This window comes from Pogona vitticeps, chromosome 2, assembly GCF_051106095.1.
Source record: "Pogona vitticeps strain Pit_001003342236 chromosome 2, PviZW2.1, whole genome shotgun sequence".
In the NCBI taxonomy this organism is placed as follows: domain Eukaryota; kingdom Metazoa; phylum Chordata; class Lepidosauria; order Squamata; family Agamidae; genus Pogona; species Pogona vitticeps.
The window spans coordinates 158,782,250-158,809,458 of NC_135784.1; the positions used below are offsets into that span (position 1 = coordinate 158,782,250).

At 44.0% G+C, this 27,209-nt stretch overlaps 1 long non-coding RNA gene across 2 annotated transcripts; it reads right to left on the reverse strand.

Moving 5' to 3' along the window:
• Positions 1-11,265: 11,265 nt before the first annotated feature.
• LOC140704633 (uncharacterized) lies at positions 11,266-26,004 on the reverse strand. Of its 2 annotated transcripts, none has more exons than XR_013541569.1 (3): positions 24,989-26,004; positions 23,759-23,832; positions 11,266-19,824 (listed from the first exon to the last, which is right to left on the reverse strand). It is a non-coding gene; the product is annotated as an uncharacterized LOC140704633 (long non-coding RNA). The 2 variants fall into 2 exon arrangements; XR_012083949.2 differs by lacking the exon at positions 11,266-19,824 and adding an exon at positions 19,883-23,331.
• Positions 26,005-27,209: the final 1,205 nt, after the last annotated feature.

The following is a 27,209-nucleotide window of genomic DNA, read 5'->3' on the forward strand; positions in this document are numbered from 1 at the left end:
GAACTCTGCGGCTGAAGTTGAAAGCGACGGGGGCGGGCTTCTTTTTAGTCTCCGCCCCTTCGCCCCCTGATTGGCAGGTTCGAATTGTGGAGGCCGTGACGAGCGGGAAGGAGGCGGTGGGTAGAAGAAGCCCGAGGGGACGTTTAGAGCCAGCCTCGGGTAGAGGGATCCCTCGAGTTACTTGGAGGAAGGACATTCTTCCCACCTAGGAAGGAACCTTGCATCTGGCATTAAAATAAAGGTGTGCCGAGGTCAGCGTCTCACACCCACCCACCCCCGAAGCAGACTTTACGCCCTCCCTCCTTTGCCTTGTCTCTGCTGGTGATGGTGGAGCGGCCGGAGGAGGAGGTGGGCAAGGAGGAGATGGAGATCAGGGTTTGGGGGAGAGCCAATGGGTGAAAGGACCGGGTTGGAGAAAAGGAAGTTGACGAAGAAGGCAGGCGGCGCCCCGAGGGGGGAGACGAAGAAGGGCCGGGAGAGGGCGGGAATCGAACTCGTTGCACATTCCAGAAGGCTGGCCCGGCTAGCCTGGGAGACAGCAGCGCGCCCACGCCAACCCGCAGTGTCGAGAAGGGTCGTGGACAGGATCTTAAACGCTAAACCCACCAACGTTCACAAAACTCTTCGTTTCACAATCCGTGTTCACACACCAAGAAAAACTGCTTTGGGTGTGAGTGATTTTTTTTCCTTAAAGGTCGCCCTCAATCCAGTGAACTTATCCTAGCTTACATCGTTCTCTCTCACCAGTCACCCTCGCCAACCGAAGAGTTTCAGTCCCTCTTTCTGTGTGTCGGAATAAATCCCCAAAGATGGGGGCGGAGGGTGGTGTAAAAGGAGGTACAGTAGATTTACATTTCCGAAGACAGATGGGTCGACAGGCACACTGCTCCTCCTTGCTCCTAGATGACCAGAGTGGGTGTTTATGCTTTATAATATATGGGTGTGGGAAGGAGCTGTGCGTCTGTCTGCCTATCTTCAAATTATTGGCAGAGATGGATTATCTCTTATCCGAATCCCAAGCAAGATGTGAGTAAAGCTGTGGTTTATGCCAGTTTACCTGAGAACTTTCTTCAAAGGAGACACATAGTTTTGCACTATTGTTTGGGAAATAACCTTCAGTAAACTTAGTGGAACTGACTTCCTCAGATTGTGTTATGTGCCACCAAGTCAGAAGTGACTTACAGTGATCATAATACTGTAGGGCTTTCAGGATGAGATACAGTATTTAAGTAATGGTTTTACCAGTACCACCAGACACACTTGGTGAGTTTTACATTTCTGAGCAGATCTTCAAACTCAGGTCTCCCGGTCCAGCACTCTGTCCACTACACCACACTGGATATACCTCCTAGTAAGCCTTTGATTGTGTGGACCACAGCAAACTATGGCAAGTCCATAAAAAAATGGGAGTGCCTGACCACGTTATGTATGTCCTGAGAAACCTATACGTGGGACAGGGAGCAACAGTTAGAAATGGATATGGAACAATTGATTGGTTCAAAATTGGGAAAGGAGTACGACAAGGCTGTATATTGTCCCCCGGCTTATTTAACTTATATGCAGAATACATCATGCTGAAGGCTGGAATGGAGGAATCCCAAGCCAGAATTAAGATTGCCGGAAGAAATATCAACAACCTCCGATATGCAGATGATACCACTCTGATGGCAGAAAGTGAGGAGGAACTAAAGAACCTTGTAATGAGGGTGAAAGAGGAGAGTGCAAAAAACGGCCTGAAACTCAACATCAAAAAAGCTAAGATCATGGCCACTGGTCCCATCACCTCCTAGGAAATAGAAGGGGAAGATATGGAGGCAGTGACAGATTTTACTTTCCTGGGCTCCATGATCACTGCAGATGGAGACAGCAGCCACGAAATTAAAAGACGCCTGCTTCTTGGGAGGAAAGCGATGACAAACCTTGACAGCATCTTAAAAAGCAGAGACATCACCTTGCCAACAAAAGTCCAAATAGTCAAAGCTATGGTTTTTCCTGTAGTGATGTATGGAAGTGAGAGCTGGACCATAAAGAAAGCAGACCGCTGAAGAATTTATGCCTTTGAATTGTGGTGCTGGAGGAGGCTCTTGAAAGTCCCCTGGACTGCAAGGAGAACAAACCTATCAATTCTAAAGGAAATCAAACCTGAGTGCTCACTGCAAGCAATCAGATCCCCTAAAGGATGACTGACTGGTTGGACAGAGAGTAATCAGAAGCTTGTGCTCCCTCATTAGGCCAAGTTGAGTCCTGGTAACTTAACCGAGGGCCGCCCCAACACTTCTGCTTACAAGTCTGCCCTAAAAAGAACACCTCTGCCACCTTAGGAAAACTCAAAAAGCAAAACACATGAGCTTTGTAGTCAGTAGACTCAGAATGCTCAATCAGATTAGGACTCAGTGTGACCTAAATTCTCCCTCAGGGTAACCTTAAGACAGCTCCACTGTTCAAGAGACCAATTGATTTTTATAATTATTATTTTATTTAAAAAAAGTTTCACAAAATAAAGTCAGTTTTATGCATAAGCAGCAATTAATCATTTTCAAGACTCTGTTACAAAATAGAAATGAAGCATTAAAATACAAAGACACTAAAATACTAAAAATCCATAAAAATATGTAAAAAGCTATTTAAGGGAAGGCAAAAGCCCCCCTTCTTCTAAAATTCCCTACATCCTCTCCCAGTCTTTCACCCGCACTGAGCAGCAGGCAAACAAACCTAGAAAAATTACATTTTCAAAATAGTCCAAAAAGGTAGAGTTAGGTAATCCAAAGGAAAAGAAATGAATGAATGCATGAATGCATGAATGTATGTATGAAAGAATGAATGTATAATGTCCATAGTAAAAGTTCCTTTTTTTAAGCTTCGCTGGCACATCCCTTATCTTCCATCTCTCACGCTGTCATCCAATCACGGCATGAAGTCAGGTAAACAGTCCCTCTTTATCTTCTTTCTTCTAGGCTTTGTTCTCTTCCCATGGGTAACAGGTGTTGTTTGTCTTAGCATGTCTGCAACCACGCCACAACAAGGTCCATCCTCCTTATCTAGGAATGTTTCCCTCAGACCTACAGAAAAACATTCCCACCTTTTTCTGAACAATACACTGTCAGCATGCAGAAATCATTATACAGAGAACCAAAATGGAATCCATCTTACATTGCTCACTACTACATATCCCATCTTCAATACAAGATTTAAACCACATAACCCATCTCATGACACTCACTGGAAGGACAGATCCTGAAGCTGAGGTTCCAGTACTTTGGCCATCTCATGAGAAGAGAAGACTCCCTGGAAAAGACCTTGATGTTAGGAAAGTGTGACGGCAAGAGGAGAAGGGGACAACAGAGGATGAGATGGCTGGACAGTGTCTGCGAATCAACCAACATGAATTTGACACAACTCCGGGAGGCAGTAGAAGACAGGAGGGCCTGGCATGCTCTGGCCCATGGGGTCACGAAGAGTCAGACACGACTAAATGACTAAACAACAACAAGAAGATGGCCAGGTGAAAATAGGGACAAGGCTCCTGCACTTTTACTGGTGGTGCAGAATTTTCAGCACTTGTAGCTTCTCATATGGCTCCAGATGAAGACAGAAGTCTATTAAGGTTCCGGTAAATTCAGAGTGCTACAGGCTGCAGTCATTACTGCTGCTATTTCCAGGTGAAACTTAGGGTTCAGTCAGATGGCTGCAAAGGCACATACCTGATGGCACTGGAGAGGGTGGCTTTAATAGCAGCAACCTTGCTAAAACCAACCCTTCTTGTCTGCAGGGGAATTGCTCCAGCCTGGCCCTTCAAAGTAGTAGCTCTACAGCTGGGCTAATCTGGGTCAGGCTGGGCATGCATTTACCCATACACCCTGCCATCGCCAGGAAATAAGAGTGGTCCAGTGCACAGTGGTCCAAATTGCTGTCTGGTTTTCCTGAATGATCACAACCTTACTCTGACAATGCTAGATGGACTATGCATAATCATTGGCATGTCTTTAACTGCAGTCTCTTCTAACACAATATCATTTACTTCTGTTTTAGTATTTATCATGTATTGATTTTCATTTATACTTTTAAACATACAGAATATGTACTGTAAGTGGAGTTTAGATTTGTACTGTGCCTCCTGGGAGAGGGGGTCAACCAAGATGGGGTTATATGCCTTGCCAACTGTGTAGCATCAGGCAGCCAGCATGACCCCAGAGTACCCCTGAAGGAGGGTCTATTATGCCACTTCTGAATACAGTACTTTATAAATATAAAACTCTGAAAAAGGTCATCATATGTAACTCAGAATCAACTTAACAGCACACAATTTCAATTTTTTTTTCAGATAATATATATAGGACTATAAGGAGATAAGATTGCCCAAACAAGGAACACATCTTTGCTTTGCCTTACACTTCCAATACGCTGGGAGTAGCACCCATGTCTGCATCACTCTCTACTCCAATAGATCTTTCTGTTTTTGTGTTTTGCTTCAGTGAACAGTATTGGCTAACCAGGGTGAATCTGATTTAAATCAACTTGATTTTAAATCACTAGTCAGCAAGGTAAGGTAAAGGTAAAGGTTCCCCTTGACAATTTTTGTCCAGTCGTGTTCGACTCTAGGGGGCGGTGCTCATCCCCGTTTCCAAGCCATGGAGCCAGCGTTTGTCCGAAGACAATCTTCCGTGGTCACATGGCCAGTGCGACTTAGACACGGAACACTGTTACCTTCCCACCGAGGTGGTACCTATTTATCTACTTGCATTTGCATGCTTTCGAACCGCTAGGTTGGCAAGACTTGATTTAAATTAAGATTTTTTAAATGTAAAGACTAAATTCTTGCTGGTAGTTATAATCTTTGATATTTACAACCAGATGAAGATTTCATGTTTAGAATAATAACCTGTCATATTGGTAAAAAAGCTATATCAGAAGTGATTTTAGTTTTATTATTATGTAGGATTGGGTTAACAACTGCAAATAAACTTAAAAACCTGATTTCAGTTTAATAGGTTAATCGTTCATATTTGGAGAACTACTTAAATTGATTTATTTAACTAAAACAACATTATATAGCTTACATATTATTGTATTTGCTTAAACATCAATATTTATTAACTGAATATATCTTTAAAAATATCATTTTAAAAACCAAAGTATCTTTTAAAAAACCCAAACTTCAAGCTATGTGCACAAAGATCCCAAGGTTTTTAAGCTGCTCCGAAGAGTTCATTTTCATTTCTACTGCTTGCCCCTCCCTCCCTACACTTAGAGCCTGGTACAGATATATTTCACTCCAAACAAACTTGAAACCTAGCATTTAAAATAATGTGTTCATTGTTTGTACATAGATTTGCAAAACAACAATGGAATTAATGTCTTTTCCTGAACTTTGTTTATTTCATACCAATTTTACTGTGAAAAAGTGCATGTTATCTCAGCTTGGATAACCTGGATTGAATTAGTTTACCAAAAATGTAAATGTAATGCATGACTATACTACAGCCTCATGCTACATAACTAAGCCCTGTTTCATGCTGAGTAACCTTTGAACTACAATGTATCTTAAATAGAAAACTATCTTTAGATAGATTTTTCATCCAAAAGCATTTCATTAAAATGAATTTGACTAAAATTTTTAAAAGTCCAATTTAAATTTTAAAAAATCTCATTTAAATGAAAAAATCTGATTTAATTTTTTTTCTAAATCATCCATTTTAATCCACCCTGCTGCTAACAGTGGAACTGATTAACTGCATCACTCCACCCTTTATCTCTCAAGAAGAGGAGTACAGCACATCTTGACACTAGAGCTATGTCATGTTGGCAGAAACATATTTATGAAGCTTATGGAAATGTAAGCATAAAATAACTAGATGGAGTGGATGCTATTTAACTTTTTTTCCAGCCTTTTCATCTCCATTAGTGGGCATTTTCCAGTTACTGAAATGACAGAGAGGAAGAAAAGGGTAAAGAAAGAAAAAAACAGCCAGAAAAGAGGGTAGAAGGGAATCTGTGTCAGCAGAGGGATCATTGCCTATTTCCATTTGCTCATTCTCCTCCAAAACTTTTGCAGCTTCCATATTATTAGTGCCATGAGTCAATCATTGAGTGAGAACTTCTGTCTAGAATCTAGTTATGCCCTTAGGACATTTGCTCTTTTTTCAAAGCCAGAGCTGTTAATATTCACAAGTCAATCCTATGTCCCCAGAGTTCTATCTGGAAGGAAGAAGAATGAGAAAAATGCTACAACCAAATTGTTAACTGGGGCTGATTAAAGGGATAAGAAACAAAAAAAAAGCTGCCCATCTGTTTCCCTGCACAATATGGAACGCTGGTTTTACTTATTAATCTGGTTCAAAATGCAGCAGCCAGACTATTTATTGGGGCCAATTATACGGATCATATAATACCCGTTACAGGAACCGCACTGGCTACCAGTCTGTTTCCAGGCCCATTTCAAAGATCTGGTCATTACTTATAAAGCCCTATAGGGCTTGGGTCCAGGCTACCTAAAGGACTGTATCCCCCCCCCCCATATGAACTTTCTCAGTGCTTAAGATTCTCAGAGGGGGCCTTCCTCTTGATCCCACTGGCAGCCCAGACATGTCTGATGAGGACAGGAGAGAGAGCCTTCTCTGCGGTTGCTCCCTGGTTATGGAACTCTCCCTTGGGAGGTCAAGTTGGCCCTTTATGCTTCTGCTGACAGCTGAAGACCCATTTTTACAGGCAAGCTTTTAACAATTATGGCTTTTAGCAATCATGACTGGGTCCCTAAATACCATTACTTAGTTGAGATACCTTTTAATAATTCAATGTTTTTGAAACAGTTTTAGAGTTTAATTATTTTTTAAGGTACCCTGTTTCCCCGAAAATAAGACCTAAATTGAAAATAAGCCCTAGTATGATTCTTCAGGATGCTCATAATATAAACCCTACCCCAAAAATAAGCCCCAGCTGAGTGAAATCCTGGCCTCCACCATTGTGCAGCAACCAGAAGAATGACAGGACTGTATTTGAATCAATGTAGATTGCTGTACATGAAAAAAAAATAAGACATCCCCTAAAAATATGTCCTAATCCGTTTTTGGAGCAAAAATTAATATAAGGCCCTGTCTTATTTTCGGGGAAACGGGGTATGACTTACTGTTCTTATAATTCGATTCTTTTTAACCCTGTGAGCTGTCTTGAGTCCTCTTATTGGGAGAAAGGTGGTTTTATAAATAAGACAGGCAGACAGACAAACGGCCCTAAAAGACTTGGGTCTAAGCTACCCAAAAGACTGCTTCTTCCTTTATGATGAGCCTGCCTGGGGTTTAAGATCATCGGGGGAGGCCTTTCTCTCAGACCTGCCAACCTCACAGGTGTGCTTGGTGGAGATGCAGGAGAGGGACAGTCTTCTCTGTCCTCACTCCCAAGCTGTGGAACTCCCTCTCACGAGAGGCCAGGCTGCCCCTCAATTGGCTGGCCTTCTGCAAACCAGCTTTTTCCCCCAGTAACTGGCTGCCAATGAGGGAAAACACTGGTCCCTACCCCTTCCAGTTTTTACATTGTTTGTTTTAATATTGTAAACTGCTTTGCATATGAGACTTAAAATGTTTCTACCCCCACCTTTCTCCTTAAGAAAGGTGGGGTATAAACATTTTAAGTAAATAGGAAAATTAAAACAGGACAACTCAACATCTTCACATAAGTTCATTATGCTTGTGTTTCTTTCGCTGTATGTCCTTTTTTCCCCCTTGGACAGTGGGGCCAGCATCCTTTTGGCTGGCTTGGTAATGAAGGGGAGGTGGTGGTGGTGAAGGGAAGCCTGATAGGGCCTCTTCATCGCTCCTTAGTGAGGGGCTCACCTTGGCCTGAAAGGCGTCCTCATTACCTGGCTGATGGTGCTGTGCGAGGCTGAGGCTTCCTCCAAGGCCTACTTTCTCTCTCCCCTCAGGAAAGGGAGATCAGCCATGGTATATCCTTAGTTTATATATGAAGTAGTGTTCAGTTTTCAGTAGAGTTCAGTTTCAGTTTCAGTAGAGTTCCAGAAAAACATCTACTTCTGCTTCATTGATTATGCAAAAGCCTTTGACTGTGTGGACCACAGCAAACTATGGCAAGTCCTTAAAGAAATGGGAGTGCCTGACCACCTTATCCATCTCCTGAGAAACCTATACATGGGACAGGAAGCAACAGTTAGAACTGGATATGGAACAACGGATTGGTTCAAAATTGGGAAAGGAGTACGACAAGGCTGTATATTGTCACCCTGCTTATTTAATTTATATGCAGAATACATCATGCGGAAGGCTGGACTGGAGGAATCCCAAACCGGAATTAAGATTGCCGGAAGAAATATCAACAACCTCCGATATGCAGATGATACCACTCTGATGGCAGAAAGTGAAGAGGAATTAAGGAACCTTGTAATGAGGGTGAAAGAGGAGAGTGCAAAAAACGGTCTGAAACTCAACATCAAAAAAACTAAGATCATGGCCACTGGTCCCATCACGTCCTGGCAAATAGAAGGGGAAGATATGGAGGCAGTGACAGATTTTACTTTCCTGGGCTCCATAATCACTGCAGATGGAGACAGCAGCCACGAAATTAAAAGATGTCTGCTTCTTAGGAGGAAAGCGATGACAAACCTTGACAGCATCTTAAAAAGCAGAGACATCACCTTGCCAACAAAAGTCCAAATAGTCAAAGCTATGGTTTTTCCTGTAGTGATGTATGGAAGTGAGAGCTGGACCATAAAGAAAGCTGACCGCCGAAGAACTGATGCCTTTGAATTGTGGTGCTGGAGGAGGCTCTTGAGAGTCCCCTGGACTGCAAGGAGAACAAACCTATCCATTCTAAAGGAAATCAACCCTGAGTGCTCACTGGAAGGACAGATCCTGAAGCTGAGGCTCCGGTACTTTGGCCATCTCATGAGAAGAGAAGACTCCTTGGAAAAGACCTTAATGTTGGGAAAGTGTGAAGGCAAGAGGAGAAGGGGACGACCGAGGATGAGATGGTTGGACAGTGTCACCGAAGCAACCAACATGAATTTGACCCAACTCCGGGAGGCAGTGGAAGATAGGAGGGCCTGGTGTGCTCTGGTCCATGCGGTCACGAAGAGTCGGACACGACTAAACGAACGAACGTTCAGTTTTCACATGGGACCATCTATGAGCAGATCTCTCTTCCTTACATAGAACTATCCAGTGGTCTCAATGGCACCTGAGCACAGGGTTGCTTAGTCATGACAATTCACATTGTTCTGTACATTTAATGCTCTGCCTTTCCTCCAGGCAGAGGCACCTATGAATGGGTAGCATGCAAAGAGTTTGTCAGCAGACATCACCAGCCACTGATCAGACTTCAGTCTGCTCTGGTGCTACTCTTTCCCGCTCTTTGGTCATCCAAGATGATCTGGCAATCAGCAGTTTCAGACAACTGCAGGTATAGCTCTCAGGGCTGTAGCCTGGCTTGGTGCCTGGCTCTCACCTGTGAACAGACATGATTGATTTTCTTGTGGAACTTGAAAAATCTTATGCTGAGCAAATGTTTCTCTGGAAACCTCTCAGGTACAACCCCCCCCCCCCCCACACACACACACACTGTTCTGTTCCCCAGGGAACAGTGGTTATTTATTTATGAACATCTACAACACAAAGATGTTGACAACTGCACTGCAAGGAAGGAGGAAGATCTCCTCAGGGCAAAGCTGTCCAGGAGTGCTCTGGGGGGTGGGGTGGGGAATGAATGCAGGCAGTTTGGCTTAATCTCAACCAGACTAATTACCTTATAAGCAAGGGAACTGCTACAGTATTAACATTAAATGAGCCTACAGCAGGACTGAAAGCCTTGCATGATGGGATTATTTTGCAAGACTTCTCATGAAGCTGCAACTAATGGTAGAGGGGTAAGAGCTGTAGGAAGGGAAGATGCATTAATCAAATCTCTGTGCTCAAACCTATGCTTAAATCAAGAAGATCAAAGCCATTTTTCAGAGACCGGAGGCAAGAAATGTTCCTGGTTCTTCTATGAGCCCATGTGCATCACTATGTGTGGAAGGGTAAAACCCCAATGGTAGGGGCTCCCCTCTGGTGCGGATGCTGTGTAGTTCAGAAACAGGTGGGCTCCTGGCTTGTGGAACCTAAGTTTGTGCTTTGCTACAACTCTGAAGTTTGTCAACTGGTACCTATTGTAAAAAGGCATGCATTTAGAACTAAGTAATATGGAGCCCAGGAATTTGTTTTGAGTACTGGAGAAATGAAGAAAGTTTATAGCCCTTCCATATAAAATGTGTTTATTGCAACCATTCCTCATTTGAACTATATAATTTATATGATGGGGAGGGGTGTTGTGTTATAGATCTTCGTAAAGAATTAGAAATTCTTGCCAACCTGCTGCAAATAATCCAGGGAGCTACTAGTATATCCATATCTACCTTCTGCCTACCCTTGAGGTAATGTTCTCCACTGCCCTAATTTTCCATCTCTTCTTGAAATGTTTTCTATGCATGCAGCCACCTAATTGTCACCCTTTGGGTCTAGGTCTGTTGCTGGATGAAAATAATAGTAATTTCCTTGTGTTTTTAAAAACAATTGGTTCACTGTCTTGTTTGCAAGACCTTGGCAATTGCCGAGACTGATTGCTGATAGGAGATTTTTACATGAACTGAATGGAAACATAGAGGCAGCTGCTTGCAACACAATTTAGAAAGTGGTGCAATGTGGGCCTAGATGCTGCTGCTCTGTAAAATCTAATCTACCTTCCCACCTTCATGTGGAGCAATTGATATTTAATGTGAGGCAGTAGAGAGTCCATGTTTCTGAAAGGCCTTGCCCCTCTGACAGTGATACCTGTTTGGTGCCAGGAGCTGAAAAAACAAACAAACATGGTGTTAAAGTCATGGGCGAATTTTAGCACCAAGCAGGGGCTGGAGAATAACTGTTCTTAGAGGCAGTGTGGTAGAGTGGGTAGAGTATAGCACTAAGAATTGCAAGGTGAAGGTTCAATTTCCAGTGAGCCACAAAAGTCATTTGGTGATCTTGAGCCAGGCATAATCTCTCAACTTGACCTGCTTCACAGGGTTGTTGATTAAAGTGGGCAGGAGGACAGTGATGTAGGCTGGCTTGAAATTTTGGGAGACAGGCAGGAGGATATACTCAGAACTGATTAATTAGGTACTGCGACAATAGGGGTTGTTGAACCTTTGGCCTTCCAGAGGTTTTGGACTTCAACTCCCAGAAGCCCTAATCAGCAGTGGCCAGTGAAAAGGGAATGGAGCTGTAACATCTGGAGAAGCAAAGAGCTCCCATCTGTGCATGGCAGCTAAGTGGGAGCCCCTCTCCAAAGGCAGTATGTCGTTGGATACCCACATGCTGCAGACAGGCAACAGGCTCTGTTTGCTGCCTTCCCAGGTTGTTTGGTGTCAACAACCATCACAAGAGCCAGTGCATCAGTCGGACTTCTGAGGTGACCCAGCAGTGCTCATCATCATGGAACAGCTAACAAAATGGCTGTCTCGCTGCAGAAGTATATATTGTGTTGTGTATTATTTGACTGTATTTACTGTTGGTATACAAGAGCGAGACAGCCAGCCCGCCAGCCCAAACACTGAGGTTGGAAAGGAGCCACCTCTCAAAGTGCCTTTTAGCTGAACAGCCTGATTCTTTACCTCCCCCAAGGCTTCTGTCTCACACCTGGTCTGACTGGTACTCTATAATAGTGCAGCAGCGTCTGCACACCCACAGTGCCCTCAGCCACCCTCACAATTCTCAGGAGCAGTGCCAAGGTTGTCCTGGCCAGCTGGAGAGACTCGGCTGTATTGTCCTGTATGGCATACAAGGATGCTGGAAAACTGCTCTGTCAGTGCCTTTTTTCCCTTCTGTCGGAGCCAAAGATAGAGAGGTCTTTTCAGTTCACAATGCAGGCACACACAGAGAGATTGATTTTGGATTGTGGGTGCAGGAAACATATTATGCGGTGAACAAATGACGTTCGTTGGCAACATGGTCATGCTAAGGTGGCCCCTGGCTAAGACTGAACATCCCCCTCCCTCCTCAAAACCTATCCATATTGAAGGACTGGTTAACCCAAGGAGGTGGTGGCCCAAATCTAGTTCCCATGCCTTGTGTGATTTGTTACAAGTTTCTCCCATTTACACATTTGACCTTGGATCAACCTTCAAGAGCCTGTGACTGCTACTCTGGACATGGTGTACTTTGTCCAGTGTTTCAATGTTCTTTGGCCAATGTTTCAACTGTACCATGAGAAAGTTGCCATCATTCAAGCTCCTTCCTTCCCAGTGGCTTGCCTTTTTGACAGAACTGCACCACTGCATCAATTTCTTCCTTGTTGTTTTCTGTTGCAACATAATGCCTTCAAATCAGGCATACTTTGTTATGCTTTTTCAGTGATCAGGCCCTGTCCTTCCCAGACTGCTCTGACACCAGGAACCATCATTCTCCTGGGTGTGGTGATAGAGACCCTCTTCTTTGTGTATGGGGTTTCTTGAGGAACTACTGTATCCAATTGCTGAACAATTCATTGCTACTGCTAAATGTTACTGGTTGCCTAACATTGCTACAGACAATGAAATGGCCCTTTGCACTTGCCCAAGATTCAGATCTCTTTGTCAATAATAAGCAAATAACAGGATAGGTGCTCAGCTTGGTTTGATAACATGGCCACAGGTACTCAGAAATATTGAAAAGTAATGCAACAAATGCTCTGAAAAAATGTTGGTCTCTTTTTGTAGTTTCATTCTGACTGTATCTAAAAGTAGTCCTTGGTGAAGATGATCTCTCCTCTTTTACAAACCTGACATTGCATCTTGCCAGTATATGATTATTTGACTGCGGTCAGTCTGAGAGGCTTTAAACTCAAACCCTATCTTTGTGGGGTAGAGCTCCAGCCTCTCTTTCTCAAACTGTGCATTACCAAGTCTGTTGCTGGGTAAGAAGCAAGAACTGCTCCTTCATAGGCAGGGGCAAGATGCTCCCACAACAGCTTGGTATAGACTTCCAAGATGACTAGACAGCACTTTTGTCATAGCTGCTTAAACTATTTGTATAGCTTAGCTTTTGGGGCACAGCTAACGACTAGAATACACAGGTTGATACAGCAATGGTATACACAGCTGAGATGATTCATAAGGATGATGTAGCCTGCTTATATCAGGTGGGAATCATAGAGACAGTGGCATGCATACAGCCCTGAAGGGAATTTTTGTGGGCTCTGAGTCCCACCCAGGTGCTCCCCGATTAAAAACATTTAGGCAAAAAGAAGAATGTCTCTTCCTGCAAAGTTCTAATGGCAATTTACCTTCAAAACAAGGGGGGGGGAGAGAAGAGAGTGTTGTTCTGAACCCAGAAGTATTTATAAAACCAGACATGGACCTCAAGTCACTTCTGGCTTGGTTTGGTTTTGGGGTGGGGAGCAGAACTGGTACAGACTGCAGCAAGTCCTTGGGGGCCAACATGCCCATTCCTGGTTTACTGCTTTGGGGGTGGACGGAATAACCATGTTCGGCTGTTCCAGTTAACACCTCCAAAGAGTCCTGTGGCACCTTAAAGACAAGCATGTTTTATTTGGCATAGCCACTTAATCGGAGTATTACATAGGCAGCCAAATACTTATACATGTGCTTGAGAAGAAGGGGCATAGAAATACAAAAGGTACGAACTTCTAGGATTATCTTAGTAGTGGCTATTTAAGAAGCAGCAGATAGGAGATGAAAAGGACATTTTTACAGAATAGGTAAGCAGATTTACATCTGTATAGCAAACAAAACAAAATATAACATGTATTATTTAACCTCTGGATAAACTCTGGGTGGACAGGTGACTGTTAGAAGAAAGGCAGAAAAAACAGGAAGTGATAAATACCCAGATAGTAGCTGTAAAACAAACAAAAGTTGTGTAGTGGCACAGGTGTCTCTGCACAGAAGAGATGATGTACCATATAAGCAGATTTTAAAGAACCATAGCCAAAATCATGTTCAGTCCAGTGTTCAGTCCAGTTCAGTGCAGTGTTCAGCTTTCATCATCATACCATTGAATTCTGACTGATAATGCCTTTTCTTTTTAAGAGGCAATAGTTTGCTGCAATTGCTTTATAAATAGGGAAGTCCATCCGGCACAGCAGGAACTTTGGAATAAAAATAAAAATAAATGATGCAAAACAGGAATTGAACCTAACGACAATGGGGAGAGAACACATAAATCTCGGGGGAGTGGGAGGTGCCAAGGGAGAGTTGCACTGATAATTTCCCCAGGTGTTTCTCACTGAAAAAACCCCATACTGAGAATCTGATGTTCCATTCTCAACTGGGTTGTCTCTCATGCTGGGAAGATCTAAAAATAGGTGATCTATGTTAACATTCTCTGCGTGAGTATGTGTGTCTGCATATTTTATTCCTTGGATTTAATGGCATTTTCCAACTAGCTAAATAGAAGATAGCAGTGAATTAATGTGTGTGAATAGCTGACTGTTGTTTTTCCCAAACCCCATGGCAGACTGAAATGGTATGAGGACAGAGACCTAATGCTGTGCCCCTGAAGCGGAACTTGGGCAGAGATCCAGCAGTGTCCTCTGGGTCCCTGTTGATTTATGATGCAGGTTGTTCGGGCCAAGAATGCCCAATGTACAAACTATGTCCCTTTGCTTCTCCAACCAGCCTCTGATCCTTCTTGAACTTGGCTCTCTTTTACAGTTTCCCTGGGAGGCAGCAGTAATTTATAGAGGTTAAAAAAATGGTCTTTCTTGGCTCCTAGTGTCAGGGGGCAGTGCTTCCCTGTGAGAAAGACTAGAACGTGATCTTTCTCTATCCATGCTGTCATGGCCATACCATACCCAAGGGTGCATTGGATTTACATTTGTTCACTGGCCCATCCATTACTCCATAAAACATGGGTGGGCAATCTGTGGCCTGCCAACTGTTGTTGACCTGCACTTCCCTTTAGTCATCGGTATGCTGACCAGGTAGGAGTGGTGGGGTTTGCAGTCCAATAAAAATTGTGGGGAAGGAAGGCACAAGTTACCCATGCTTGGCATAAAGGCTCTTGGTGGGATGAAGCCTCTAACAGTGGGTTCCCAACATTGAGTCCTGAGCTGTTCTTGAACTAAAACTGCAAGAAGCCTTCATCACCAGCTGTGCCGGCCAGGATTCTGGGAGTTGTTGTCTAAGAACATCTGAGGACCCAAGGTTGGGAACTACTGTCCTAGAAGAAAGCCAAAAGGTCTCTTCCTGCCATTGGCTCGGCTCTCTGAAGCCAGAGAGAAAGGCAAGGCATACAACGATCAACAAATTAAGAGCTTGGGAAGAAGGAAGAGCCTTGAGAACATAACACTTTTATCTCTCTGTGATTGGGTTCTTCAGAAATCGGTGACGGTTCCTTCATTTTGGCGGGAATGAGAGTCGGAGGCGGTTTCAACTGTTCAACAAACTTAGTTTTATTCTCTTCACCTTCTTAATTAACATTAATAAATGGATCAAAAATACTCAGGCATCAGTCCATAACTCAACAACTTTGGCTCTGATGCAAACACTTCTTCTCTCACATTGGGGCTGGACCAAAGCGTTCCCAGTCTGTCATCTGTCGCATTGGGGTACTGCTCACCGCACACACCATCCCACAACACGGATGCCTCGCTCAATCTCCCTCTGGGGGTGGGACATTGCATATAGGACTGGGACGGATCACCTTCCTCCCTCTGCCTTGGTTTCGGGGGGGAAACCACAACCGTCCATTCCAGGGACCTGTCGACCCTCTCTCCACTCCGGGGAGAAGATAGGTCAGGGAGCAATCCTCCACCCATCTTGAGGTTTGGGAAATCTCTCAATAAGTCACAGACCTTATCAACTCGTTCTTCTGTCTTGTCTGTCTGTACCATGCAATCTCTTCTGCTCTCATCTTTCCTGCCCACTTCTGTTCTAAATTCCCACTCTTCTCCTCCTCCTTTTATAACCCCCTCCCATAGTATCAAATCTTGCTCATCCCCTTTTTCTCCCTCCTTCTCTTCCGCCAGGCATATCTCTATGGCTTTCTCCCCCTTAAATTCATCCTCCTTTACTTTTATGATTTCCCTCTCTGCACTCATAGGTGTCACTTCCTTTCTGTCGTCAGCTGAGGGCGGCACACTAGCCACCTGTCCTTCTCTCTCTCTCTCTGTCTATCTGTCTGTCTGTCTGTCTGTCTGTCTATCTATCTATCGCTTGCATTTCTGTTCCAAAGGCCATCAAACTCGAGTCCTCCAGCACTATCATCTGAATTTGCTCTTCCCGAAAGGACTGGAGCCACTGCAAAACAGTGCCTCCAAGTCTCATCCCAGAAAAATTATACAGGAGGATACATGGTCAATGCTATTAAAAGCTGTTGAGCTATCCAGCAGAACCAACAGGGATATGCTCCCCCTATCTCGTTTAGTCATCCATCAAAGTGACCAAAGCTGTCTCTGTCCTCCGACCAGGCCTGAAGCCAGATTGAGATGTATCCAGACACAACCCATCACATCCCTGGAACTGAGAAGCCACCACCCACTCCTAATATCTTGCCTAAAAAATGGAATTCTTGCTGTGCATTTAAAGCAAAGATAAGAAATAAATGAATGAAAAGAGCCTGCAATCGGAATCTGGTGGGCTCATGCCAAGCAAAATGAAAGAAAGGCGAGAGCATTCTTCCCCTTTCTCTCCTTTCTAGGGATAATAGTGGAAAAATGACCTTCTATTACCTTCAATAGGAAGGAGATTCATCTCTTGTTCCAGTGCTTGTGTAGGGAGAGAGTGTCAGAGATCACTGAGCCAAGGTACACAAAGTGAAGAACAACTTCCAATTCTTGTGTGGAGATGGTAATAGAGGGAGATGAGTCCACGCCCTGGCCCATGACTTGTGTTTTCTTCAGGCTGATTGTTAATCCAAAGTCTTGGCAGACCTTGCAAAAACGATTCATGAGTTATTAGAGGTCTTCAGCAGAATGGGCAATAACAGCTGCATCATCGGTGGAGAGGAAGTCCCACATTCATTTCAGCTGGACTTTGGTCATTCAGTAGAAGAGATTCTACTAAATGACTAAAAGGGGAGGGGGGGAATGAGCCTAACAGCTCAGAACAACATGCTATTCCTTGACAACCCAAAGGGTGAAATCCCAAACATACCCTCTTGCAAGGAAAATGAGGGACTTTCCAGTTAAACATCACTGTTATGTTATGGGTCATAAGGTCACGTCCAACTTACAACAAAATTAATAAGGTTTTCAAGACTATGTGATATGTTAAGGGAATGGTTTCCATGGGCAAGAAGGGTTTTGATTCATCTCTTGAATAATAATCTGGCCCTCTGACCACCACACAACACTGGCTCTCATGTGTGATTAAGAATTTACTATTAGGCTGCAATGTTGAATGACAGTGACTTTAGTGTGATTTACTCATAAGAAACTGTGTACAGACTTGCATCCCATCTGCATTTGTTCCACTCTCTAAATTAAGAGCGCAGAATGAAAAGAAAATTCTTCTGTCTATGCTTAATACAAAACATTTCCACCTAAAGTATGTTTAAACTTCTAGCTGCTGTTTCTCCAAATTGCTTCCAGCAGGTGGCACCCCAACAAAATTTTACCTTCACACCAGGCCTCCAGACCAAACATGGCACAAAAACTGCAAGACAAGCTATTCTATTTTCAGGGTGTTTTCTTTTCTTTTGGCAATGTGGGATCATTAAAATAAAAATGAATCCAATTTTCTTGAAGTTAAAATGGACCCACAAAGACGGAAGGTCAAATTAGTAGTCAGCCAGTCGCTTTGTTGAAGTACATGTTAAGATGGCGCATATCTGATGTCTACAGCATTGGAAGTTCCTTCCTGAAATTATAACCACACCTGATACCTCTGAGCAGCGATGGCAAACCTATGGCACACGTTGCACAGCTGGCACACAGAGCCCTTTCTGTGGGCACGTGAACCATAAGTCGCCAGATTGCTATTCCCCCCCCCCAAGCAGCCAAACCTGAGAAGGCAGCTGTAGCCGCAGTGCTGACGCTTTGACAGGTGGATCCAGAGCAGCTGGCGCTGGATCCGGAGTGGGGTCTCAAGGCACCTCCATGCCTGGGATTCCCCCTTCCACTGCTGCCACTTCCAGTTTCGCCTCCGCGCCAGGCCGCTTGCTGGGCTGGGTTGTTTGTTTTGTTTTGTTTTGTTTTCAGTTTGGGCACGTGAGCCCAAAGAGGTTCATCGCCACTGCCTAAGAGTATCAATAGGAGGGTTCTTGAGCTGGCTAGTCAGGATTCTAGGGGTTTTAAACGGGTACTGTATATTCCTGAGGAGAAGACAGGACAGTTTCTACCTAATGAGATCATTAAAAAAAAAAAAAAAAAAACCAACAACAGCAATGTTCTGAGCTGTGAAAAACAATCCAACATCAGGGAAACAGTTGGTGTTCAGTCTCTATAACTAAGAGCTACAGTTGCCTGGCATCCTGTGCTACAGCATACGAATACAGTCCTTGCTGTAAGAACAGCCGAACAGCATGATGAAAACAAGTCCTCCTTAACATTTCCCATCATCTAGACATGTGTGCATATCTGAACTGATGGGTCAGAAACTGAATGCCAGGGAGGGTTAGAGGCAAGACTGCACAATGAACAAGGATTGCGGTTGACTTCTCCCCCATTTAACAAATATGTATTCTGTATATAAACAGATCTTGGGATAGGGAACACTCAATAAGGACACCTTAACAAATCTAAAATAAGGCAAATACTTTAGAACAATTTTAAACACTTCAAAATCAAAAAGTTGTAAGTTTAAAACAATTTAACACAAAACCCAAAAAATGAAAGACCAGAAACCAAACCTCAGGTAAACAAATGAGTCTGACTTTGGTGCCAAAACAAAGGCAGTGCCACTATCAGTCAGGCCTCTGTAGATTTCTGATATGTACCTCCCAGGGTAAATAGGAGCAACATGGCAGGTAGAGGAAGCTTTCCGATCTTGGAGATGCTAAAAGTTGGACAAAGTTTTTCTGCAAAGATGTATTTTTAAAACTACCGTGTTTCCCCGAAAAGAAGACAGGGTCTTATATTAATTTTTGCTCCAAAAATGCATTAGGGCTTATTTTCAGGGAATGTTTTATTTTTTCATGTATGACAATCTACATTTATTCTTATCTTCTTCTGGTTGCTGCACAATGGTGGAGGTCGGGGTTTCACTTAACAGGGACTTACTTTTGGAGTAGGGCTTATAACGAGCATCCTGAAAAATCATACTAGGGCTTTTTTTCAGGTTAGGTCTTATTTTGGGGGAAACAACAGGGTATACTGTGATTAGACTTAAATCCCTGAGGTGCAACACTAAACAAATTTGCTACCCTGTGAAAATCAGTTGGTGTGTGTCAGCCATCTAGTACAATGTGACAAGGTGGCTTTGTTTCTTCCTTACGGGTGTAAACGTGAAGAGATAAAAGAAAGGGGAATTATCTGAATTCCCTTCTAAGGAATGAGACAGGGTGCAAACCGAAACTGAGTAACGGTATCCTGGTAATATGAAGTGGAGAATGAAGACTTTACTTCTGAAATGTTCTTTCCCCTCAGCTCCTCAAGTTTTACTGCTCCATAAACAGTGTTTTACAGGATTTGAGAACCCTTGCCCTTCCAGATGTTAGACAACAATTCCCATAATCCTTTACTGTTGGCTGTGCTGGCTGGGGGCACTGGAAGCTGAAACTCTGGCAGTATCGGATCCTTGAAGTCTAAAACATCTAGAGATGCAAAGCTTCCTTGCTTTTGAGATATCTGGTTGGGTTTACCTTCTTTAAATGCAACTCTATCTCAGATGAAGCTTTCTAATTGTAAATTGCTGACAGTAGGTTATTGCTGCTAACAAAAAGAGAAAAGCAACGTGAGCAACCAGTACTAACAATAGTATTCATTCATTCATTCATTCATTCATTCATTCATTCATTCATTCATTCATTCATTCATTCATTCAATTTGAACCCCGCCTATCTGGTCAAAACGACCACTAGTATAACCATTATCTGGCAGAAACATTATCCAGTAGAAAAAGGAAGGGGGTTATTAAGTTGGCTCGGGCACACTGTGAAAATGGCTGATGGTCGGATTCTAAAAGATCTCCTATATGGAGAATTAGTGCAGGGAAAGCACCCCAGAGGGAGACCACAGCTGCAATACAAGGATATTTGCAAGCGGGATCTGAAGGCCTTAGGAATGGACCTCAACAGATGGGAAACTTTGACATCTGAGCATTCAGCCTTTCCATTTTGAAGAGACCCTTGTCCAGCAGACCAAGTCAAAGAGGCAGTCCTGAAACCAGCCAAATCAGGGAGCTGGACAGGGGACAGATTGTACTTGTCTTCAGTGTGATGGATTGTCTCTGGATACATCTCAATCTGGCTTTGGGCCTGGTTGGAGGACAGAGACAGCTTTGGTCACCTTGGTGAATGACTCAACAAGACAGGGGGAGCGTGTCCATGTTGGTTCTTCTGGATAGCTCAACAACTTTTGATACCATTGAATTGGCCTTCTCAGCCACACTAGATGCTGTTCCAAGACCTCTCTCTATTCAGAGCACATTACCATAGTCTCTCAAGACTGAAGGATGGCTAATCTATTAAGTTAGAAAATAACCCCATCTGAGGTTGGGGTGTATGTGCGTGCTTGCAATACAACTGTGTTACTATGCAATCTGGCAGGTGTGTATAGAGAAATGCTGTTGTAGGGCATGGGTCTGTGAGATTTCCACAGGAAAGAAAAGGAAGAAAGGTAGACTGTAAGGGCAAAAAGGGATATGCTGCAAAATCTATGCTTGAGAATAATTCTTATTAAACATAATGGGCCTTATATGCTTAAAGCTTCCAATCCCCGCTCATCTACTTATATCTGCTTCAGAGTAGATAGGTAGAGTAACGCGATTAATGAAGTTGATGGTGACACAGAAAATAAAGGGAGTGGGCAAATGAAAAGCACAAGGATGTATTTCATAGTTTTGCCTAGTATGTTGCTCTAGGTTAGCATCATGTGCTCTCTAGCACTCCTGGAGGGGGGCAAGACCACCTAACATCCACACACACATACTCTAAAATAAATTAAAATATTTTTAAATTAAAACCTTTCTTAGAGGTGACTGGGGCAGTTCTGCCATTTTGAGGGGAGCTAGCAACCATGGGCAGGCCTTTCAGCATCACAGTAATCCAGGTTTATGCACCAACCACACAAGCTGAAGATGCTGAAATTGACCAATTCTATGAAGACTTACAACACCTTCTAGAACTGACACCAAAGAAAGATATTCTTCTCATTATAGGGAACTGGAATGCTAAAGGAGGGAGTCAGGAAATAAAAGGAACAACAGGTACGTTTGGAGTTCAAAACAAAGCAGGGCAAAGGCTAATAGAGTTTTGTCAAGAGAACAAGCTGGTCATCACAAACACTCTTTTCCAACAATACAAGAGGCGACTCTACACATGGACATCACCAGATGGGCAATACCGAAATCAGTTTGATTATATTGTCTGCAGCCAAAGATGGAGAAGCTCTATACAGTCAGCAAAAACAAGACCTAGAGCCGATTGTGGCTCTGATCACCAGCTTCTTATAGCAAAACTCAAGCTTAAACTGAAGAGAGTAAGAAAAACCACTGGGCTAGTCAGGTATAATCTAAATCAAATCCCTTATGAATACAGAGTGGAAGTGAAGAACAGATTTAAGGAACTAGATTTGGTGGACAGAGTGCCTGAAGAACTATGGACGGAGGCTCATAACACTGTACAGAAGCCAGCAACAGAAACCATCCCAAAGAAAAGGAAATGCAAGGAAGCAAAGTGGCTGTCCAACGAGGTCTTAGAAATAGCAGAGAAGAGAAGGGAAACAAAATGTAAGGGAGATAGGGAGAGTTACAGAAAACTGAATGCAGACTTCCAAAGAATAGCAAGGAGAGACAAGAGGGCCTTCTTAAATGAACAATGTAAAGTAATAGAGGAAAATAATAGAAAAGGAAAAACCAGAGATCTATTCAGGAAAATTGGAGATATTAGAGGAACATTTTGTGCAAAGATGGACATGATAAAAGACAAAAATGGGAAGGACCTAACAGAAGCAGAAGACATCAAGAAGAGGTGGCAAGAATACACATAGGAATTATACCAGAAAGATTTGGATATCCCGGACAACCCAGATAATGTGGTTGCTGACCTTGAGCCAGACATCCTGGAGAGTGAAGTCAAGTGGGCCTTAGAAAGCTTGGCTAACAACAAGGCCAGTGGAGGTGATGGCATTCCAGCTGAACTATTTAAAATCTTAAAAGATGACGCTGTTAAGGTGCTACATTCAATATGCCAGCAAGTTTGGAAAACTCAACAGTGGCCAGAGGACTGGAAAAGATCAGTCTACATCCCAATCCCAAAGAAGGGCAGTGCCAAAGAATGCTCCAACTACCGTACAATTGCACTCATTTCACACAATAGCAAGTTTATGCTCAAAATCCTACAAGGTAGGCTTCAGCAGTCTGTGGAGCGAGAACTCCTGGAGGTAAAAGCTGGATTTCGAAGGGGCAGAGGAACTAGAGACTAAATTGCTAACATGCACTGGATTATGGAGAAAGCCAGAGAGTTCCAGAAAAACATCTACTTCTGCTTCATTGACTATGCGAAAGCCTTTGACTGTGTGGACCACAACAAACTATGGCAAGTTCTTAAAGAAATGGGATTGCCTGATCACCTTATCTCTCTATTGAGAAACCTATATGTGGGACAGGAAGCAATAGTTAGAATTGTATATGGAACAACTGATTGGTTCAAAATTGGGAAAGGAGTACAAGGCTGTATATTGTTTCCCTGCTTATTTAACTTATATGCAGAATACATCATGCAAAAGGCCGGACTGGAGGAATCCCGAGTCGCAATTCAGATTGCCAGAAGAAATATCAATAACCTCCGATATGCAGATGATACCACTCTGATGGCAGAAAGTGAGGAGATGGTTGGACAGTGTCATCGAAGCTACCAACATGACTTTGACCAAACTCCAGGAGGCAGTGGAAGACAGGAGAGCCTGGCATGCTCTGGTCCATGGGGTCGCGAAGAGTCGGACACGACTTATTGACTAAACAACAACAGCAACCATGGGAAAGATCCACAGCCTACATTCACACCAACCCTATTGTTGGTAGCTCTCTGACTCCTCAGGGGCCTTAGGGTTTCTTTCAGTTAAAAAATAAATGGGAAGAAAATGGTGGCGGGAGGGGTAGGATGGTAACAGGCGTGGCCTGCCAAAGTCCAGAGATGGGTGGGTTCCTCTCCTCCAGCTCAGGAGATTGCTCACCCCTGTTATCAGTTATAACAGTCTCTCTTTCAGGATGCAGCTCTGTAAGATAAAATATTTCCTAGATCAGCAGTAGTGGGTGCCTCTTGTTCCTGGAGCACAGACTTGTCTGCTTCACCTCTTGGCACAGTAAAGCACTGTTAATAATACAATGTGAAGTTCTAGCAAGGGCTGGTCTAAGGGAGGATACCTCTTCAGCAGTCATCACTTTGGGTGAACTGCCGCCCCCTGCTGGAACCACGGCCCTTTCCTGAGAGTAAGAAAAGTATATTTTTCTACTCTGTGTGTCTATCTATCGATTTATCTTACTGAATTATATTTATATATTGCACTGCATCCAGAAACTAAAGAACACACCCTATGAAGCAGGATAGATGGAGGTAATAACTGGACCAAGTTCACCTAATGAGGAATGGCTCAGGAGCGGGAATTTGCTGAACCATCTCAGGCAGCGTATGGCCAACCCTACCTCTTTTGTCTGAGTCCCTTTGCCTGCACTCCTGTTCGGCCTTGGTGTCTGGGCCAGAGTCAATTTGTCCGTTTCTGTAGAGAGAATGTATGTGTGAGAAGAAAATAATAATATCTTTCTGGTGTACATTGCAAGACAAAATGAAACTACAGTACTGTACATTAGAATGTGAGACAAGTGCCCACCTCCCCTTCACAGCAATGGCTTCTTAAGTAAAGGGGGAGAGGGATACCTCACCCCACTTCAGGAGGAGGGGTGCCCTCCCTACTAGGTCACAAGCTGCCTATGCCAACCACTCTTGACTGGGTTCATACAGCCTCGCTGGGGGACCCTGGCCCATTTGAAGGAGATCACAGACTGGAAACAATTAACACACACTACCTTATAAGGTTTGTTATGTGAAAATCCTGATTCAACCTACAGTACTGTATATTGCTTTCATATAGTCTTTATTGTCCTGGCTAAAAAAAGGTTGAGAATGGCATCAACACACACAGATTGCACCCGTTTTGCGCACATACTGGGAAAGGTAATACTTCTTTACTTCAGAGTAAACAAGCTAAAACGGCTGAACTGATGCCACTATACTGAGTACCTCTCACAGGAAAACACGAATCACTGGGAAAGACAACCATGCCAAGAAAGGTGGACCTTTGGTCTAGATAGGCGGGATAGAAATCCAATCAATCAATCAATCAATCAATCAATCAATCAATCAATCAATCAATCAATCAATCAATCAATCAATCAATGAAAATAAATAAAATAAGGCTCTGGGCAAAGAGGAAAGCCAAACATGAGAGGGACAGAGCCAACAGAGGGCCTTTACTTTCCAACATCTGTACAGGTCTGTTAATGACAGGATTTTTTGAAAGTCATTAATCCAGGGGGAAATTTGAAGCAACTTGAATGCACATACTGTACCACACTGAGTAGAAATCGTATGTTGTCATAAACCATCCAGAATAGTGCTTTGCCCTAAAGGGGTGGTATGTATGTATGTATGTATGTATGTATGTATGTATGTATGTATGTATGTATGTATGTATGTATGTATGTATGTATGTATGTATGTGTATGCATGCATGCATGCATGCATGTATGCATATATAACTGAATAAATAAATTAAGCCGCTATTTTCCTTTCCACTTGCACCCCCGGTACTTTTAGTGAAGTAACAGCCGCCACCAAGTCCGTTCTGACTTATGGCTAGGGAAGTCCAAACGTACCAAAATAAAGAGGCAGATGAAGAACAATGCGCATACGGCTTTGCCCTCAGAAACCTGGGGAAGTTTTTCCGACGACGCCTACAATCGGGCCATGCGGAGAGCAGACGAGAGGACCGGGGAAACCGCGCCGGGTGTGGCGCTGCCAACGTCCCTGTCCTCGGCGTCCCCTCCCTCCCTGTTGTCTCGGTTAAAAAGAGAAAAAAAAAAGTTCCAGACAGGCTTTGCCGCAATGCAGTCTGCGCGGCCTCCCCCGTCCCTCCCTTCCCCGGCTTCACACGACTTCATGAAGATGTCTGCAAAAAAAGGGGGGGCGGGGGAGGGGAGCCCAAGCCGCGCTCCCGCCTCGCCCGCCCGCGCGCGCTGACAAGAGGCGCGAGGCGCGGCGCCAACTTCTTCCTCATTCACTCACGGCCACGCTTTACTGCCGCGTCGACGCCGGGAACGGCGAGCCAACGCCCTGTCAGCCCTCCGCGCGGAAGGAAGGGGGCGCTCGAGAGCAACAGCCGCAGAGGGGAAACAAAGAGCTGCCGGGGAGGCCCTTTGGAAGTGGGCGTGGGCGGGGCTAGGCGGGGAACGCTGTCCTTCCCGGAGGTCGATGACAAAGAAGAGGCGGCGGCGTTGTCACAGCGGAAGAGCAGAGGCAGTAAAAAAGCGAAGGCTGGCTCTGTCGCTGAGAGATCTGTTCTCTGTTCACTGCAGAAGCCGCGATGGAAGGACTTCCGCCCGTCCACGCCCACCTTGGAGGGCGAAAAAGCTCGTGCAGACCCTGGTTGAAGGGTTCATTTTGCAGAGGGCCATCCCTGGCAGCCTGCAAGTCTGTAGCTGCGAAAGCAAAGATTTGGCCGGTGGTGCTTAAAGAAGGGCAAGCCTTGTTTGGCGCTCATGAATGAAACGCGGTTTAGAAAAATGAGTTGTTTAGAAGAATGAGCTGGTTTTGAAACTCATTAGTTCCCCGCCACCCCAAGTGCTGTGTGTCTCTGCCCTCCATGGTTGTTGGTTTTTTCATGTTTCTCTTCCCCCCCTCCCCATACCACCCCGTCCATTATTCACCCTGCTATCTGGGTTTTTGTTTTTGTTTTTTTCCTCCTGAAGAAATTAGCTCCTTGGAGGTTTGAAATATGGATTTCACAGTTATATGAATCAAATGTTCGTCGTCGTTTAGTCGTGTCCGACTCTTCGTGACCCCATGGACCAGAGCACGCCAGGCCCTCCTATCTTCCACTGCCTCCCGGAGTTGTGTCAAATTCATGTTGGTTGCTTCGCAGACACTGTCCAGCCATCTCATCCTCGGCCGTCCCCTTCTCCTCTTGCTGTCACACTTTCCTAACATCAAGGGTTTTTTTTCCAAGGAGTCTTCTCTTCTCATGAGATGGCCAAAGTACTGGAGCCTCAGCTTCAGGATCTGTCCTTCCAGTGAGCACTCAGGGTTGATTTTCTGCAGAATTGATAGGTTTGTTCTCCTTGCAGTCCAGGGGATTCTCAAGAGTCTCCTCCAACACCACAATTCAAAGGCATCAATTCTTCGGTGGTCTGCTTTCTTTATGGTCCAGCTCTCACTTCCATACATCACTACAGGGAAAACCATAGCTTTGACTATTTGGACTTTTGTTGGCAATGTGATGTCTCTGCTTTTTAAGATGCTGTCAAGATTTGTCATCGCTTTCCTCCCAAGAAGCAGGCGTCTTTTAATTCGTGGCTGCTGTCTCCATCTGCAGTGATTATGGAGCCCAGGAAAATAAAATCTGTCACTGCCTCCATATCTTCCCCTTCTATTTGCTAGGAGGTGATGGGACCAGTGGCCATGATCTTAGTTTTTTTGATGTTGAGTTTCAGACCGTTTTTTGCACTCTCCTCTTTCACTCTCATTACAAGGTTCTTTAATTCCTCCTCACTTTCTGCCATCAAAGTGGTATCATCTGCATATGGGAGGTTGTTGATACTTCTTCCAGCAGTCTTAATTTCGGCTTGGGATTCCTCCAGTCCAGCCTTCCGCATGATGTATTCTGCGTATAAGTTAAACAGGCCGGGGGACAATATACAGCCTTGTCATACTCCTTTCCCAATTTTGAACCAATCAGTTGTTCCATATCCAGTTCTAACTGTTGCTTCCTGTCCCACATATAGGTTTCTCAGGAGATGGATAAGGTGGTCAGGCACTCCCATTTCTTTAAGGACTTGCCATAGTTTGCTGTGGTCCACACAGTCAAAGGCTTTTGCATAG